The sequence below is a fragment of the Pan troglodytes genome, chromosome 12 (genome assembly GCF_028858775.2).
Source record: "Pan troglodytes isolate AG18354 chromosome 12, NHGRI_mPanTro3-v2.0_pri, whole genome shotgun sequence".
Lineage (NCBI taxonomy): Eukaryota > Metazoa > Chordata > Mammalia > Primates > Hominidae > Pan > Pan troglodytes.
The window spans coordinates 37,522,781-37,540,812 of NC_072410.2; the positions used below are offsets into that span (position 1 = coordinate 37,522,781).

The 18,032-nt window shown below is 44.9% G+C and overlaps 1 protein-coding gene and 1 long non-coding RNA gene across 3 annotated transcripts in view; both read right to left on the reverse strand.

The window, feature by feature from the left end:
* The window catches only part of TCF7L1 (transcription factor 7 like 1), a 176,538-nt gene that overhangs the window by 84,429 nt on the left and 74,077 nt on the right, over positions 1 to 18,032 (reverse strand). The gene's annotated exons all lie outside the window — the stretch shown is intronic.
* Positions 7,455 to 11,994, reverse strand: LOC134807805 (uncharacterized). The gene is made up of 3 exons (XR_010149079.1): positions 11,911 to 11,994; positions 8,402 to 8,588; positions 7,455 to 7,623 (listed from the first exon to the last, which is right to left on the reverse strand). It is a non-coding gene; the product is annotated as an uncharacterized LOC134807805 (long non-coding RNA).

An 18,032-nucleotide genomic window follows, 5' to 3' on the forward strand; every position in this document is an offset into this window, starting at 1 on the left:
CCCATACACCAATAACAGACGAACAGAGAGCCAAATCATGAGTGAACTCCCATTCACAATTACTACAAAGAGAATAAAATACCTAGGAATCCAATTTACAAAGGATGTGAAGGGCCTCTTCAAGGAGAACTACAAACCACTGCTCAACGAAATAAAAGAGGACACAAACAAATGGAAGAACATTCCATGCTCATGGATAGGAAGAATCAATATTGTGAAAATGGCCATACTGCCCAAGGTAATTTATAGATTCAATGCCATCCCCATCAAGCTACCACTGACTTTCTTCACAGAATTGGAAAAAACTACTTTAAATTTCATATGGAACCAAAAAAGAGCCCGCATAGGCAAGAAAATCCTAAGCAAAAAGAACAAAGCTGGAGGCATCATGCTACCTGACTTCAAATATACTACAAGGCTACAGTAACCAAAACAGCATGGTACTGGTACCAAAACAGATATATAGACCAACGGAACAGAATAGAGGCCTCAGAAATAACACCGCACATCTACAACCATCTGATCTTTGACAAACCTGACAAAAATAAGCAATGGGGAAAGGATTCCCTATTTAATAAATGGTGCTGGGAAAACTGGCTAGCCATATGTAGAAAGCTAAAACTGGATCCCTTCCTAACACCTTACACAAAAATTAACTCAAGATGGATTAAAGACTTAAATGTAAGCCCTAAAACCATAAAAACCCTAGAAGAAAACCTAGGCAATACCATTCAGGACATAGGCATGGGCAAAGACGTCATGACTAAAACACCAAAAGCAATGGCAACAAAAGCCAAAATAGACAAATGGGATCTAATTAAAGAGCTTCTGCACAGCAAAAGATACTATCATCAGAGTGAACAGGCAACCTACAGAATAGGAGAAAATTTTTGCAATCTATCCATCTGACAAAGGACTAATATCCAGAATCTACAAAGAACTTAAACAAATTTACAAGAAAAAAACAAACGACCCCATCAAAAAGTGGGCAAAGGATATGAACAGACACTTCTCAAATGAAGACATTTATGCAGCCAACAGACATATGAAAAAATACTCATCATCACTGGTCATCAGAGAAATGCAAATCAAAAACACAGTGAGATTTCTCACGCCAGTTAGAATGGCGATCATTAAAGTCAGGAAACAACAGGTGCTGGAGAGGATGTGGAGAAATAGGAACACTTTTACATTGTTGGTGGGAGTGTAAATTAGTTCAACCATTGTGGAAGACAGTGGGGCGATTCCTCAAGGATCTAAAACTAGAAATACCATTTGACCCAGCAATCCCATTACTGGGTATATACTCAAAGGATTATAAATCATGCTACTATAAAGACATATGCACACGTATGTTTACTGCGGCACTATTCACAATAGCAAAGACTTGGAACCGACCCAAATGTCCATCAGTAATTGACTGGATAAAGAAAATGTGGCACATACACACCATGGAATACTATGCAGCTATAAAAAAGGATGAGTTCATGTCCTTTGGCAGGGACATGGATGAAGCTGGAAACCATCATTCTCAGCAAACTATCACAAGGACAGGAAACCAAACACTGCATGTCCTCACTCATAGGTGGGAGTTGAACAATGAGAACACATGGACACAGGGAGAGGAACATCACACACCAGGGCCTGCTGGGGAGTGGGGGCTGGGGGAGGGATACTGTTAGGAGAAATACCTAATGTAAATGACGAGTTGATGGGTGCAGCAAACCAACATGGCACATGTATACCTATGTAACAAACCTGCACATTGTGCACATGTATCCTAGAACTTAAAGTATAATAAAAAAAGAAAAAAAAAGGTAAAATAGGGACAAAGAACAGCACATACCTCATGGGAGGGTTGCTGTAGGGACTAAAGGTGTTCTTATTTGTAAAGTCCTAGAAAGTGTATGCCTTGCGGGGTTAAATCACTCATTCTCCCAATTTTTGCTGTGGGTGGTTGCTTTTGGGTACTTTTTGCTGGGTTTTGCATCTTTCTTCATCCTCCTTCTCATTCTCAGCACACCAGTATCTATCCAGCTCCACCTGGGGAAGCAGACACCCCATACATCCACCTCCAGCAGCTCACCTGATCAGGCCTTATTCCCTACCCTTGCCAGCCCCTCCCTCTAACCCCCCTTGGCTGTGGGGTCCTGCTCAGACACTCAACCATCCACCAAACACTCTAACTTCTACCTGGGATTCTGCCAGGTGAATAAAAATGAAATATTTAAAACCTTTTATTTTGTGGCCAGGTGTGGTGGCTCATGCCTGTAATCCCAGCACTTTGGGAGGCTGAGGCAAGAGGATCACTTGAGGCCAGGAGTTCGAAACCTTGTCTCTACAAAAAATTTAGAAAAATTAGCAGGGCGTGATGGCACACACCTATAGTCCCAGCTACTCAGGAGGCTGAGGTGGGAGGATTGCTTGGGCCCAGGAGTTTGAAGCTACAGTGAGCTATGATTGCACCAGTGCACTCTAGCCTAGGCGACTGAGTGAGATTCCATCTCAAAAACAAACCATTTTGGAAAATTTCCAATGTACACAAAAGTAGAGAGAACAATATAATGAATCTGGTTAAGCCACCACCACGTTCTGCAATTACTAGCTCATGGCCCGTCTCCATTCATCCATCCCCCACCCACTCCTTGCTCATCCACCCCTAAGCCCAAGACTATTTTGAAACAGAGCCCAGAGAGCCTATCACTTCATTAGTAAATATTTCTGTGTGTGTTATCTCTAGAAAGCAGGAAAATTTTTTAAAATCCTAAAAAATGTTTTTAAGGGTTAACAATAATTTTCTAATTTTATGTCTTACAAATAATTTTTCCCTACAGTTTATTTCAATCAGGATCCAATGCATGGTCCATACATTTGCTATTGGTCAATTTATGTCTTTTATTCTTTTTTAAAGCCTTTAATCTTTTTTTTTTTTTTTGAGATGGGGTCTCACTCTGTCACCCAGGCTGGAGTACAGCAGTGCAATCTAGGCTCACTGCAGCCTCTGCCTCCCTGGCTCAAGCAATCCTCACAACTCAGCCTCCCAAGTAGCTGGGACAACAGGTGCATACCCCTGTGCTGGGCTAATTTTTTGTATTTTTGGTGGAGACAGGGGTTTCACCATGTTGCCCAGGGGTTTCACCATGTTGCCCAGGCTGGCCTTGAACTCCTGAGCTCAAGCAATCCACACCGTGGCCTCCCAAAGTGCTGGGATTACAGGCGTGAACCACCACGCCTGGCCAAGCCTTTAGTGTTTGTTTTGTTTTGTTTTGTTTTGTTTTGTTTTTGAGATGGAGTCTCACTCTTGTTGCCCAGGCTGGAGTGCAATGGCTGATCTCGGCTCACTGCAACCTCCACCTTCTGGTTTCAAGCGATTCTCCTGCCTCAGCCTCCCAAGTAGCTGAGATTACAGGTGTGCGCCACCACGCCCGCTTAATTTTGTATTTTTAGTAGAGATGAGGTTTCACCATGTTGGTCAGGCTGGTCTCGAACTCCTGACCTCAGGTGATCCACCCTCCTCGGCCTCCAGAAGTGCTGGGATTATAGGCATGAGCCACTGCATCTGGCCACCTTTAGTCTTTTATAGCCTTTTAATCTTTAGGAGTCTTTCTCTTTCCCTATTTCCACCCTGCCCACGCCTCCTGTATTATTCGTGGAGGAAACCAAGTTATTGTTCCTGTAGTTTTTTTTTTTTTTAAGTCTGGATTTTGCTAATCATATCCTCATGGTGTCAATCTAACATGTTCTTCTGAATTGTATTTCTGGTAAATTAATAATTAGATCTAGAGGCTTGATCAAATTCAGGTTCAATGTTATTTTACTTTATTTTATTTAGGGGAGAGGGAATGCCATGGTTTGAATATGTCCCCCAAAGTTCATGTTTTGCAAACTTAATCCATAATGCAACAGTGTTGAGAAGTGGAAACTTTAAGAGGTGATTAGGTTATGAGGTCTGTGCCCTCATAAATGTATTAATGCCCTTATTGTGGGAGTGGGTTCCTGATAAAAGTTATGAGTTTGCCCCCCATCCCCCATTCTGCCGTCTTGTGCACACACAGGCGTACTCTCTTGCCTTTCTGCTATAGGACGATGCAGTAAGAAGGCCTGCACCAGATGCTGAGCAGATGTCGGCACTATGCCCTTGGACTTCCCAGCCTCCTTAACTGTGAGCCAAGTAAATATCATTCCTTTATAAATTACCCAGTTTGTGGTGTGCTGTTACAGCAACACAAAATGAACTAAGACAGGGAACAAGACTATTTCTTCTTCATTTATTAGCTGAAATACTTCTGTAAAGAAAAACTTTCCTCAACTAGTGGCCCAGTGGCAAACAGCACACAGCACAGGCAGGATAAATGCATGATTCTTTCTATTAACATATTGAAAATAATGACTTAGCTCCTTGTTGTCCTCCAAAGGAGACCGGTGTTGTGTTTATTTTGTTGTGTTTTTTGGTGTCAGCGTGAACTTAAGGATTTTAATAAATATAATATATTCTTGATGGTCTAATTATTTCATCTTTTCCGTCTTACTCAGTTTGGCTGCTGAGTCCTTCCGACCTAGCAGCCCTAGTACCTGAGTCCGTAACAATAGACTTGGGTCTCTAATGGTCTTCAATAGCTTTCATGCTTTCTTGTATAACAATATATTCTAGGCTAACCTCATACATCGAATCAGCTCCTTCTCCCAGGAGCCTGGTTTTATTTTAACTGGGAAATGGGATTTGGTGAATATAATCTGAGCACTGGAGCTGGTCAGTGCTATTGAGATAATCATTGTTTCTAATCTTTTCCAGCGGATAGAGCTACAAAATATATATTCTCTCTCTTTTAAGCACCAAAATAACTTTCAAAATAAGCTTTAATTTTAAAATGAAAACTAAATTATTTATTCCCACTTTTCTGAAGTTTTAAAAATGTTATTTATAGTTATGGAACAAACTATCATCTAGTTATAAAACTATACGCTGGGTGCAGTGGCTTATGCCTGTAATCCCAGCACTTTGGGAGGCTGAGGTGAACAGAGAACGAGGTCAAGAGATCGAGACCATCCTGGCCAATATGGTGAAACCCTGTCTCTATCAAAAATACAAAAATTAGCTGGGCATGGAGGCGCGTGCCTGTAGTCCAAGCTGCTCAGAAGGCTGAGGCAGGAGAATCGCTTGAACCTGGGAGAAGGAGGTTGCAGTGAGCTGACATTGCGCCACTGTACTCCAGCCTGGGTGACAGTGAGACTCCATCTCAAAAAAATATATACAAATATATATATATTTTTTTAAGTAGAGAAAGTAAGTAGAGACACGAAGGGACCCCAGATTGAATAGCTTATCATTTTCCCATATTAATCTCAGAGCTCCCCACCTCTTTTTTTCTTAAAGAAATAAAGTGTTATTGATATAGCTCAAGTATCCGATCTGTCATTCATTTATCTGCCCTCCCAGAAGTAACTGTTGTCCTAAAGGTACTGCTTGTCATACCTCTGCATGTTTTTCATTGAATATATTTCACTACATATGTACTATCCACAATTTATAGGTTCAATGAGTGTCTTCAATTTTTTATTTTGAAAAGTTCCATTTTACAGGAAAGTTATAGGAAAAGTACAATAAACACCCATCTGTCCTTCATCCAGATCAATCATCGTTAACATGTTCACACACTGGCTTTGCTTACCTCCCTCCCCTATGTATGTATTCACACAAACACATTTTTATTTTGCAGAACCATTTGAAAGTCAGTTGTCAACATTGTAACACCTTACCCTCAAATACCTCAGCCCAGATCTCCTAAACACCAGGGCATTCTCCTGTATAACCAAATGCAATTATCATTCTCTTGGGAGTTACAAACATTCTTATAAATGGCACTACATTTTAGGTATTTTTTAGCCCCTTATTTTTTCTTTCTTTCTTTTCAAAGAGATGAGGTCTCACTATGCTGCCCATGCTGGTCTTAAACTCCTGGGTTCAAGTGATCCCACTGCCTCGGCCTCTCAAAGTGCTGGGATTATAGGTGTGAGCAACTGTGCCCAGCCTAGCCACTTACTTTTTCTAATGAGTGTTACACTTTTGGAATTTATTCATGTTAATACATGTAGATCTGAGTTAATTCACTATATTCTACTAGATGACTATATTTATTTATTTAATACATAGATGGCCACATATGTTGTTTCTAGTTTATGCTACTGTAAACAATGCAGCAAGGAGCGTTCTTGTTCATGTCCCTTGTGCTCATGTGTAGTAGATTTGCTGGGTCATAAGATATGCGCATCTTTGATTTTACTAGATATTGCCAAATCATTCCTCAACATAATACGCAAATGTGTCATTTATTAACAAACATCCTCGCCAACACCAGTATGCTTAGACTTTAACTTTTGCCATCTCATTGTTTTAGTCTGCATTTCTCTGATCCTGCTTCTTTCTTTCAATGGAAAGCATACAACAGCCTTTTCTGGGAAAAAAAAAATTTGTTTTTTGAGATGGGATTTCACTCTGTTGCCCAAGCTGGAGTTCAGGGGCATAAGCGTGGCTTACTGCAGCCTCTAACTTCTGGGCTCAAGCCATCCTCTCACCTCAGCCTCCTGAGTAGCTGGGATTACAGGTGTGTGCCTATTTTATTTTATTTTTTGTAGAGACAGGGTCTGGCTATGTTGACCTGGCTGGTCTTGAACTCCTGGCCTCAAGTGATCCTCCTGCTTCAGCATCCCAAAGTATTGGGATTACAGGTGTGACCCAGTGCTCTTGGCTCTGAACATCTTATTCACCATCATGCCCGTCCATCACAGAGTATCCTTTTATATTATTACTTCTCATATTTTCCCCTGCCTAGATGGTCAGCTGCCACCTAATCTGCAGATGACTGCACTATATAATCCAGCAGTGTTCTTTTATCAAGTCAGGAAAGCCTGGGTAAATATCCAAGGACCTCTCCTAGAGGAAAAAATGCAAAAGCTTTAGGAAAGAACACTATCACCAGTTTTTCCCCCCGTTGGAATAAAAAGATATTTTAACTAAATATTTCCTAGTTCATGATTTTAATATAGATGTTTGGAACCACTAGAAGTCAGATAATGCTGGGCGTGGTAGCTCACGCCTGTAATCCCAGAACTTTGGGAGGCCAAGGCGGGCAAATCCCTTGAACCTAGGAGTTCAAGACCAACCTGGGCAACATGGTGAAACCCCATCTCTTCAAAAAATACAAAAATTAGCCAGGCATGGTGGCATGTGCTTATAGTCCCAGTTATTCAGGAGGCTGAGGCAGAAGGATTGCTTGAGCCCAGGAGGCGGAATTGCAGTGAGCCAAGATCGTGCCACTGCACTCCAGGCCTGGGTGACAGAGCGAGATCTTGTCTCAAAAATAAATAAATAAATAAATAAATAAATAAAATAAGTAAAGTTAGAGAAGTGTGGGATGCATTTCAGAACATTTTAAATCAAAAACAGCTAGAGTTAATTATAGTGCTTTGAAAAGGGAGCATTTATTGTCTGGAAAAAAATTCTTAAGGGATAGAAGACATATATAGGAAAATTTCACCCTATAAATACATAGTGAACACCTCTCGGGCATTCTTCTAGGCACGGGAGAAGAGGACATGATTTTTGATTCCAAGGAATTCCATGGTCTAGTGAAGGAGACAAAAAAGAAAAAAATTATTTTGATAAAAACTGATTAGACCTAATTTAATGCTAGTACAAGTTGAGCATCCCTAACCCCAAAATCCAAAATGCTCAAAAATCTGAAACTTCTTGAGTGCCAACATGACACTCAAATGAGATGCTGACTGGGGCATGTCAGATTTTCCAATTACAGATGCTCAGCTGGTCAGTATAATGCAAATATTCCCAAATCCAGTAAGAGTTCCAAAACTGCGAAACACTTCTGGCCCCAAACATTTTGGATAAGGGATACTTGGCCTATACAGGGTATTGGGGGAGGGAGTACAGAAGGGAATCATGGGCAAGGAACATGCTACTCAGTGGCGGGTAGGATGTCAGTAAACTCTCAAAAAGAAAAGTGCCTCAACAGCACCTTGGGGTCATTGGTGAGGATACCGGTTGGCAGTGGAATGTCCGAGTCTGTATGGCTGAAGAGCATGGTGCCCATGGGAAGAAGCTGGGACACAGGCTGTGACACCCTATGCTGCGACATGAGTAGTGAGTGACATCAAACGTGAGCAGAATGTGTCTTCCCTCATTTGAACTCATTCACTTTAAACAAAGACCTTGGAAATTAAAGAGTGTAGAACACCTTAATTTCCTTTTTCTGTGAACAAATTGTTCTGTTTCTCAGAGTGCTTCAGCTGCAAGTCAGTATAACTTGCCAGGTTTGCTTCAATCTTATCTACCTCGTGTTTGTAATTATCAAAGTTAGGAAGTTCACAGGCTTAGGTGGCCACTTACAAACATTTGTTGTGGGGTGAAAATGGCCACAATGTGCAGACTTGTTTCAAGTTGACGCTGTCAGTTTGCCAATGTGGTGAGGGCAGGAGGTGTCTTAAACAATGCCTCATATTCAACACACATGTGGGATTCCCCTTCTGAATTGAAGATGGCTTGCCTCTGAAGACTTCTGGTAAATCACCACATTCTAGGGACAATGAATGGGGTCATTAAGAAGGCAACTCTTCCTTGCTGGGACACAGGGGGAGGAAGGCTTGCATCCAGGTAGTACTAGAACCCACACTTGGACGGTCTCCTGCAAGGCTCAGATCAAACATCTCTCCAAAGCCTCTGCCTTCTCCAAGCTTGAGAAGCCCCTTTCTCAGGTATTTCAGGTGACATTTTATTCCACTTTGTTGGCGCTCATTGCAGGTATTGTAAAGACTCATGTTCCTGTTTGTTCTCTTATATTGTAAGCTCTGGAGGGCTGGGACCCTATCATGCTCTCCTTGGTAGCCACAGAAGTTGTTCGGTAATTGCTAACTGGAGAGGGGGATGCACACACACCAGGCATTCTTCCAGGGCCGGGAGGAAGGGGCTAACGTTGGTCTGATTAATTTCCCAACATACGCCTTCTAGAAGCAAAAGGAAGCATGGAAATGTTTGTGGGCTGGTATGTTTGCTTCTATCTTATTTTACTTTCTGAGGCAAAATAAAAAGGGTAAGATGAACTCAGTTAACTTAATATCACCAATTGCTCACTGGAAGTTGTTTGGAATCCATCGTTTCCGAAAACTCCAAGCACAGCAGGGCGCGAGGTTCCCAGATGGCAAGTGGGCTGTCGGGTCTTCATGGGCAGCGGAAACGGGCAAATTGCATTTTGCACAGTCACATACCTTCTCAGCAGAGCCCAACTATTATTTCCTCACCAGTCAAGTAATGCAGGGTGGGGGATGGGGGGAAAAAAGCTGCCCGGAGCCACGGGGAAGGAAAGGCTGGGCAGGCAGGGCCCAAACTTGCTCATACTTTGTTAGCACCTTTTCTTCCCTTTTGAATAAAATCTGCATTCCCTTTCTCGGAGAAGGGCAGCCGGGCTCCCCACCTAACACAGCCCTGAATGCAGTGGACTTGGTGCCCCAAAGCCAAGCTCCTCAAGGAAGCTGAACCCAGGCCAGCATCAGCACAAGAGGAGAAAGGGAGATTGTCCCCCGCCCAGCGCCAACATTTCATTCTCTTCAGAGGCCTCAAAACCCTAATTTGACCACAAAAACCTGGCCTCTGGTGTTTCTGTTATGAGTATCGGATTCCTTCGGCTGAACTTGGCTGTTCACTGCCTGAACAAATTACATTAACAATACAGAGAAATGTATACAGGGCCTTAAAAACACTGCTGAGCAGGGACCAAAACAAAGACAGCCGTGTCCTAGCAACAAACCTCACCACCCCCCTCACCCCCCCCCCCCGCCCCAGCAGCCTTGGGCTCTGCCAGGGATTGTAAGCCATTGAGCTCCTCTCTTCTCTGCAAACAATTAGGGACAGAGAAGTCACAATTACAGATGGGATTTACAGCCAAAGGAGCAATCTATAAATCACAGTGCTCCCACCCCCGGCCATTCCCAGCCAGATAATCAGAGCCAGATGTTCGGCACAGCTGCTTCAACGTGGGTACACTGTTGGCCAACTCGACCATGTTCCCGCTCTGAGAACCAGCAAAGGCTCCAGCCAAATCAACCTGCCAAGCCAGAGGGGGGCCTCTGCACCCTGGAGCCCACCCAACTGTAGGAAAAGTTGCGTTGTGTGGGAACTGTTTGTTGAAGCCATTGTAGAGGTACATCACTGGCGAGGGTATGTGGCTCCCTGGAGTTCCCTTGAACGCTGCACAATTTCGTGATAGTGGTGACAATGACAATCAGCATCTTTAGCATTTATTGATCACCTGCTATGGACTCACCACTGGGTGGAGCACGTTACAGGTACTCCTTTGCTAAAGAACACTCAAGAGTTCACCCAATTCACAAAGAAACGGAACCTGAGAGAGGGCAACTGTTTTTCAGAAGGTCCTGCTGTTAAAGTGGCAGAACAGCAATTCAAAGCTGGATCTGCTTGACCTTGATGCCCCAGGAATCTCATCTAATTGTAGAGGGATGGACAGACTCTGGTTTCAGGGCACAGGGCTGGAGTTTCCAAATTACTCTCTTGATGGTCAAACTAGGAAGAGACTTGCCATTATTTTACTCTCCATAGCTGGCTGGTGTTTTAAATGTCTGGACTGAACCAAATCAGGTTTTTAGCACCTAGGACCAGGGGACAGCAAACTCCAAATATGGTAAAAGCTAGGTTATTCAAATGTTGCCAAGGTGTTTCTGTTCACAGTCCACCTTTATGCATATTTTTCTTTATTGTTACTTATTCACTGAGATATAGCATATATACAGTAAAATGTACACATCTTTTTTAAAACTCGGGGAGCCCCTGCTACCAGAATAGGTTCAGAGCGATTCCCCACATCTTAAATGTACAGCTCAATTAATACATCTGTATAAACTTGTGTCACCACCACCAGATCAAGATACAGAACATTCCAGAACCATTCTAGAGGTTCTTGCATATCCTGTCCCAGCCAACATTCCTCTGCCCCCAAGGTAACTCCTACTCTAACCTTTATCACCATAGACAGTTTTGTTTTTGAGCCTTATTGTGTCTTGTTTTGAATACACATGTCTTTTGTACAGTTTTGGTTATTCTCAGGGTCAAATCAAGGCTCCCAATTCAAAACTACCAACAATGAAAACTCGAGATAACACAACTAGTCCTATCGGCTGGCACTGGCTTTGGGAGACAATTCCACAACATCCCTAACTCCTCCTCACAAGACCCTGCTCCTGGTGACTAAGACTGCCCCTGCCCTCAAGGGGCAGAAAGGCCCCAGGCCATTTGTCTTCGAGCATCACCCGGTAATCGAATCTGGTAGTAACAAGCTGTGTTTACCCCTCTTGCCACCCGTCATCCTTGACACGCTGACAGTCACCATCTTTCACTCCTCAGGAAGTGCAGCAGGGCATGGAGGATGTGGCTGTGGCTCTTCACGGGAGGGGGAGGATGACACAGGCTGGAATGCCTGGGCTCCCTGACACGGTTCAGGCTGCTGAGCATGGCACTCCCCGATCATCCCTCACACCTCTCACCGCCCTGGAGGTGGCTAAGTCAGGGGTGTTCCGGGGTGAGAATGGCAGCAGGAGCATCCCACTGGGGTGGGAGGAAGACCCCCATCCATGCACAGTGGGACACCCTCTGGATCCAGCCTTTAATTCAGAAATCTGGACAGAAAGCTATGCAAGATATGGGGGCAGTGGGTTGGAGCTGTGAGACGTTTCAGTCGAAATGACACAAAAAGGCTAGCACATCAGACAGAGATTCTGAGAAGAGAAAACACACTCCTGGGTGCTGGGAGGAGGGGCATGGGCAGAATTTTCTTTTCTTGGCCTTCCCTCCAGAGTTTTGACCTCACCCGAAAGCGCAGTACTGCCCACCTTAGCTCCTCGGCACTGCCACAGTTTCACTTCCCAGGGTGGTTATTTTTAGCTGCCCCAAGCACCTGTTTGTCTCCATGACTGTTGAAAATTCTAAATGTGTTGGCATATTATGACATGGGACACTTCCAAGGGATCTAGTGCCATCAGCCGGAAATGGCAAATCCTTAGGAATTTTCACTCTCATTCAAGTATTTATGGCTGATACATAAATACAGTGACCTTACCTTCCAAATAAAACACCGGGGCATGGGATTCCTCAAAGGCTATTTTTGGGTATTACTTCTAAGTGTGAGACAATCAGAGAGGTGTCATTGGGAGTTGGAAACCATAGAATTATAGGATATTCCTGATTTGTAGGGAATATGTCTCATTACCTATAATAAGGACCACTAGAAAATTCATAACTTAAAATCAGCGTAGACACAGGCTACTCTAGAGTTCTGCATTTCGAAGTTTAATACAGTTCCTTGTCATGGCTGCTCCCACCCAAAAAGGTGCTGGGGTCCATTCATGCACCTGGCCCCCAAACCCTCCCCCGCCCCCCAGCCACAGGGAAACTGGAGGCTTCTCCTGCCCATCTTTCTGCTCCCCTTCAAGGCGTCTTCTGGGCCTCCCTTGGGTCACCAGTCCAGTCTTGCACAACCCCTTCTCACCCCACCCCACACCTCACCCACTTCCAGGACTCCACCAGACAGATTTTCTAGATTCTCTTCTGCTGAGGGACAAGGTTTTGTCACTTTCGAGACCCAGGGGACATCTTAGGGCCATTCCACTTCCCAATCCCGTAATGACACAGAAGGGTCCTCTGACCCTCCCCATGTCTCTGTTTGGACCCCACAGTGACCTTGCCCACAGCCTATTCAGCGGGTTCGTCTCACCGTCCTGAAGAAGGCTGTGCATGCCCAACCTGGGGGTGATGACATCCTTCCTCAGGGGTCCAAGATACTGACGTGCACCAAGACCCAAACCCATTTGCAACTCACACAGAAACAAAAGAAAACTCCTCAACAGTCATAAAAGGACCCTGCTGACAGCCACTTGACACGGTGCACACTTTCCACCTCTGCGCTTTTACTCTTGCTGTCCTCCTGCCTAGCATGGCTCTTCCCTCTCGCAGTTCAGGCCCAATTCAAAAGACAGCTCCTCTAAAAAGTCCATCAATCCCCAGGCTGTGATGAGTTTTCCTTCTTCCGACCCACAGAGCAAGCACATGAATGCTTCCCAGGGTTGGGCATAGAGGAGTCAAGATAATAACAGCAGCCACAATAATAATTATCAGGTGCTTCTGGCCTTTTACACAGACTGAAGCTCAGCAAATCCCCACAACAAGATCAGGACGCAGGTACTGCCGCTGCCCAGACGTACAGAAGAGGTCAGGTAACCTGCTTGAGGTCATGCCAGCTGGTAAGTGGTGGGTCCAGGGTTTAAACCCAGCCCCACTCAGCCCAGACACACCACAGAGCTCTGCAGGAGGGGTGGCCACAGCCCATCTGGGGGCTGCTGACTGTTACCGTGTAGGAATTTGAGCCCATTCTTGCCATACCTCCTGATTTTTTGAGACAGGCTAGAAGTCTGGAATTTTTTTTTTTTTTTTGAGATGGAGTCTTGCTCTGTCGCCCAGGCTGGAGTGCAGTGGCGTGATCTCAGCTCACTGCAACCTCTGCCTCCCAGGTTCAAGCGATTCTCCTGCCTCAGCATCCCGAGTAGCTGGGATTACAGGCGCATGCCACCACACCCGACTGATTTTTGTATTTTTACTAGAGATGGGGTTTCATCATGTTGGCCAGGCTGGTCTTGAACTCCTGACCTCAGGTGACCCACCCGCCTCGGCCTCCCAAAGTGCTGGGATTACAGGCATGAGCTACCATTCCTGGCCGAAAGTCTGGATTTTTACATGACTTTTTTTAACTTTGTAAAATCACTGTTCCTGCCCCAAATCACAGCTACAAGGGATGTGGGCCCATGGGCATAGGTCATGCCTGCTCTAAAGACCAGACCAGGCACTGCCATGTGGGGTCTCCCCTGCTGTGGCCTGGAATTATAATTTCTATGTCTGTGGTTTCAGAAACTCTTCTTGCCTAAATTATAAGCTAGGTGAGGGCAGGGAGCAGGTCCTATAATGCATCGTTTTGTGAAATCCCACATAGCTGTTGTCCCTCCTGGAAGGCACAGGGATAGACTTACCTTCATGGAGATCCCACTACGAGCCAGCACTGGATGAGACCCTTCCCATGTGTTGTCTCATTTAATCCTCATAATGACCTGTTGAGGTTGGTAATACTGACCCAGCTCTTTCTTTCTAAACCAGTGAAGATCTAAAGATCAGAGAGGTTAAGTCTCTGACCGAAAGTCACAGACATCAGGGGCAGTGCTGTGCACACACCTTTCAGCTCAGAGAACTGATGTACATATTGTTGATAGTCTCCATTTTGGTGGTTCCAGACAATTCCTAAATTTATTAATAAGGAGGAGTTTATGTTTGGCAGGATCTCACCAGAGACATGCCTATCTCTCAGTAAATAAGAAAGCAATTGGATCCCTGGATACCTAAATTCTCAGAGCTCTCAGGCCACTGTTTGCCTTGAAGACAGAAAACTGCCCTAGAGATGAAAGCTATTCAACAATGCGTACTGAATCTCTACTGTGTGGCCTATTTTATGAGTGCAGAAGTCAAGGTGCCTCTGGGAGACAGACCCATCTTGCTGTGTGACGGGAGGCAGTGCAGTGTGGGTGGTGCCTCGCGCAGGTTCCTGGGCTCTGCCACTTGTTAGCTATGTGACCCTTGGGCAGGTTGCCGCGATTCTCCACACTTCATTTTCCCTTCATGTATGTGGAGGTAATGAGATGATGCTGACCGAAATCGCCACCTCACAGGGCTGTTGTGAGGATTAAATTAGTTAACATACATGTTTAGAATGATGCCTGGCACAAGGCAAGTACTCCGGAAATGACCATGTTATTATTTAGAACACTCAGTCGCTATTCCCTTGCCACGCCCCATGAAAGAAAGAGGCCCTAACAGACAAGGACAAACGGCTGGGAACAACCTGGATGAACCCAGCCCTCCCTCCGCACTGTTGTCTGAAACTTCCTTCAATGGCCTGGTGAAACCTCTTCCTCCCCTGGACAAATCTTGGCTATGGTGGGTTTTCACTTGACTCTCTTGGGTTTTCCAGGTAGACAATCTGCAAACTGTGATAGTTTTACCTGTTCTTTTCCAACCTTTGTTGTCTTGGCTACTGTGCCAATGTAAAACCCCTGTCCTCCTCTCCTAGCCCTTCACACTTGTCTACCTAGCACCAACCCCATGGCACTAGTGGAGATGCCTGCCAAGGGGAGAAACTACAGGGCTCCAGCCAGGGGCCATAACTGTGCTGGGCCCTCAGCCTCCCCAGCAGGACAGAAGGTAGAATGAAGATGGAGATGCCCATGTGTGTGGGGAAGGGGCCAGGCAGGAGCGAGGCCTCTCAGAGGAGGCAAGGGGAAAGGCACAGCTGGGTTACTATAAGGAGCCAGTTAATGGCAACATGGCTGGGAGTGTTCCCCATGGGGCCTCACCCAGGGCTGGTCTCAAGAAATACTGCTGAATCAACACTGACCTGTGAAGACTATATCCAGTTCACCATGGGCACAGCCTAGGTGGGGCCCTTCTGAATTCTCCCCTTTGCCAGGATTCCAAGACTATGGAGATCCAATTGCCTTATAGTTTACCAAGAGACACCCATGTCTCAAACAGAGATCCCTGCTAAAAAATGAAAACAGTTTCCTAATTCATTAATATTCTAACTGATTTCCCTGTCTGGAACCACCCGAGATCTGCTAAATTAGACTCCCTGGGAAAGGGCTATAGGATACATTTTTAGAGGAAATAAATCACCTCATAATCAGGAAATGCAATAGCTGCCTCGGTGGGTTTCTGTGCAAAGGTGTTGCTCCCCATTGCCTGGGTGTATGTGCCTGTCACCCCTGGGAGACAGCCCCTTAATTCCAGTGCTGCACCTTCTGCGCCTTGGAATGGGCCCAGGAGTCTGCATTTCGACAAGCACCTGTGATGATTCTGAAGCAGGGGTCTGTGGACCACACTCTGAGAATTACCGCCCTGGCATTTTCCAGGTTTGAAGTTCCTGAGCATCCTCTGTGTAGTTTCCCAATCTCTCTTCTCACCCAAGATGCTCCTTAGGGCATTGAGGTTTCAAACAGTGCCTTTTCAGAACATAAGCAACGGGCAGACCACAGGAAAAGCAGCAGGATTCCCAGCAAGTACTGGCACTGCCACTGAAACACCTAGTTTGGAAAGGGCTGCAGAATGGTCAGCTAAGCCTTTCCATCTCATGCATGTACCTGAATAGGACAAGTGCCACCGCCTCACATATAACTGTGTCCACAGTTGCAGGCAAAGGAAGGTGAACATGTCACTCAGGCCTCCACATCTTTGTGATCCCTCCATTGTAGACAGCAATCACTTTCCTCTTTGGGCTACTGCTTAGAGATATACTGCCTTATTCGCTCTCTAGCCTAACTTACGAAGGCCAGCTGGTTCTAAGGGCCTTCCTGGCAATAGGAAACAGCTTGCCTGCTACCTGAACTGGATATGTAACATTCGTCTGTCCCACTCGGAGGAAACGCTTACAACCAGACCACCCTGTTTTAATGTGGCGCCTTTCAGATTAAGAGAAATATTTGACCCCGTTATTCTATGACTCCTGTAAAATCCTACAACAGATGCAGAGAAAAGTGTAAAGAAATCAATGACATACAAATGAGGCTGAACCTGCCAAGCCCAGAATGTTTTGTAAAGTAATCTTGTTCTTATTAACTTCATATTGTCTCTCAAGAGGAGAAGTAAAAAAATTCACATTTTCAATGATCTATTACTTCCTCAAGATAATAAAAAGTAAATTGAAGATATAAAAAATGTGGCCCATAAATATCTTTTTCCCACCCTGGAATTGTCCCTTCCACAAAAAGAGGCAGCTCCCATTTCCATCCTTCCAGAGGCCCTCTTCCACTAAACCTGGTGTATTTAGCTTTAGATGTGTGGCAAAAACTAAAACTGCACCATGAGACAAGATAGACACACAGATAGAATTCACTCTGAAAACACGGAATGGTGAGAATTTAGCCATGAACTGGATACGGTTCATCCCTTCACTTCCTTTGGGTCTCTGCTCAAATATCACCTTCTCCATGAGGTGACACATGCACAACAACATCCCCACCTCTTCTCTCTACCTGCCTTACTCTGCTTTATCTGCTCTATTTGCTCATAGTGCCCTTTCCCACCTGACACGCTGTATACGTATGTCTCTCTCTCCTGCCAGAAGGTGACTTGAGAGGTGACATCTGATTCACTGCAACAGGCCAGTACTAGAAAGTACCCCATACTCAAGTACAGATGTTCCTCCACTTACAACGGGGTTATATCCTGATAAACCCATTGTAGGCTGAAAATATACTAAGTCAAAAATGCATTTAATAGGCCAGGTGCGGTGGCTCACACTTGTAATCCCAGCACTTTGGGAGGCCGAGGCGGGTGGATCACAAGGTCAGGAGATCGAGACCATCCTGGCTAACACGGTGAAACCCTGTCTCTACTAAAAACACAAAAAATTGGCCATGTGTGGTGGCGGGCGCCTGTAGTCCCAGCTACTCAGGAGGCTGAGGCAGGAGAATGGCGTGAACCCGGGAGGCAGAGCTTGCAGTGGGCCGAGATGGCGCCACTGAACTCCAGCCTGGGCGACAGAGCAAGACTCTGTCCCCCCCCCAAAAAAATGCATTTAATAGACGTAATCTACTGAACATCAATGCTTAGCCTAGCCTACCTTACACTCAGAATACTTACATTAGCCTACAGTTGGGCAAAAACACCTAACGCAAAGCCTTTTTAATAACAGTGTTGAATATCTAATGTAATCTGTTGAATACGGCACTGAAGTACGGTTTCTACTGAACGTGTATCACTTTTGCACCACCATAAAATCAAAAAATTGTTCAGTCAAACCATCATAAGTTAGGGGCCATCTCTGTTTGGTGAAAGAACTATTCCAGCTGTCCATCCATCCACCCACCTACCCTTTCACGTTCCATCTACCCACCCTTTAGTAAAAGCTAATGATGAG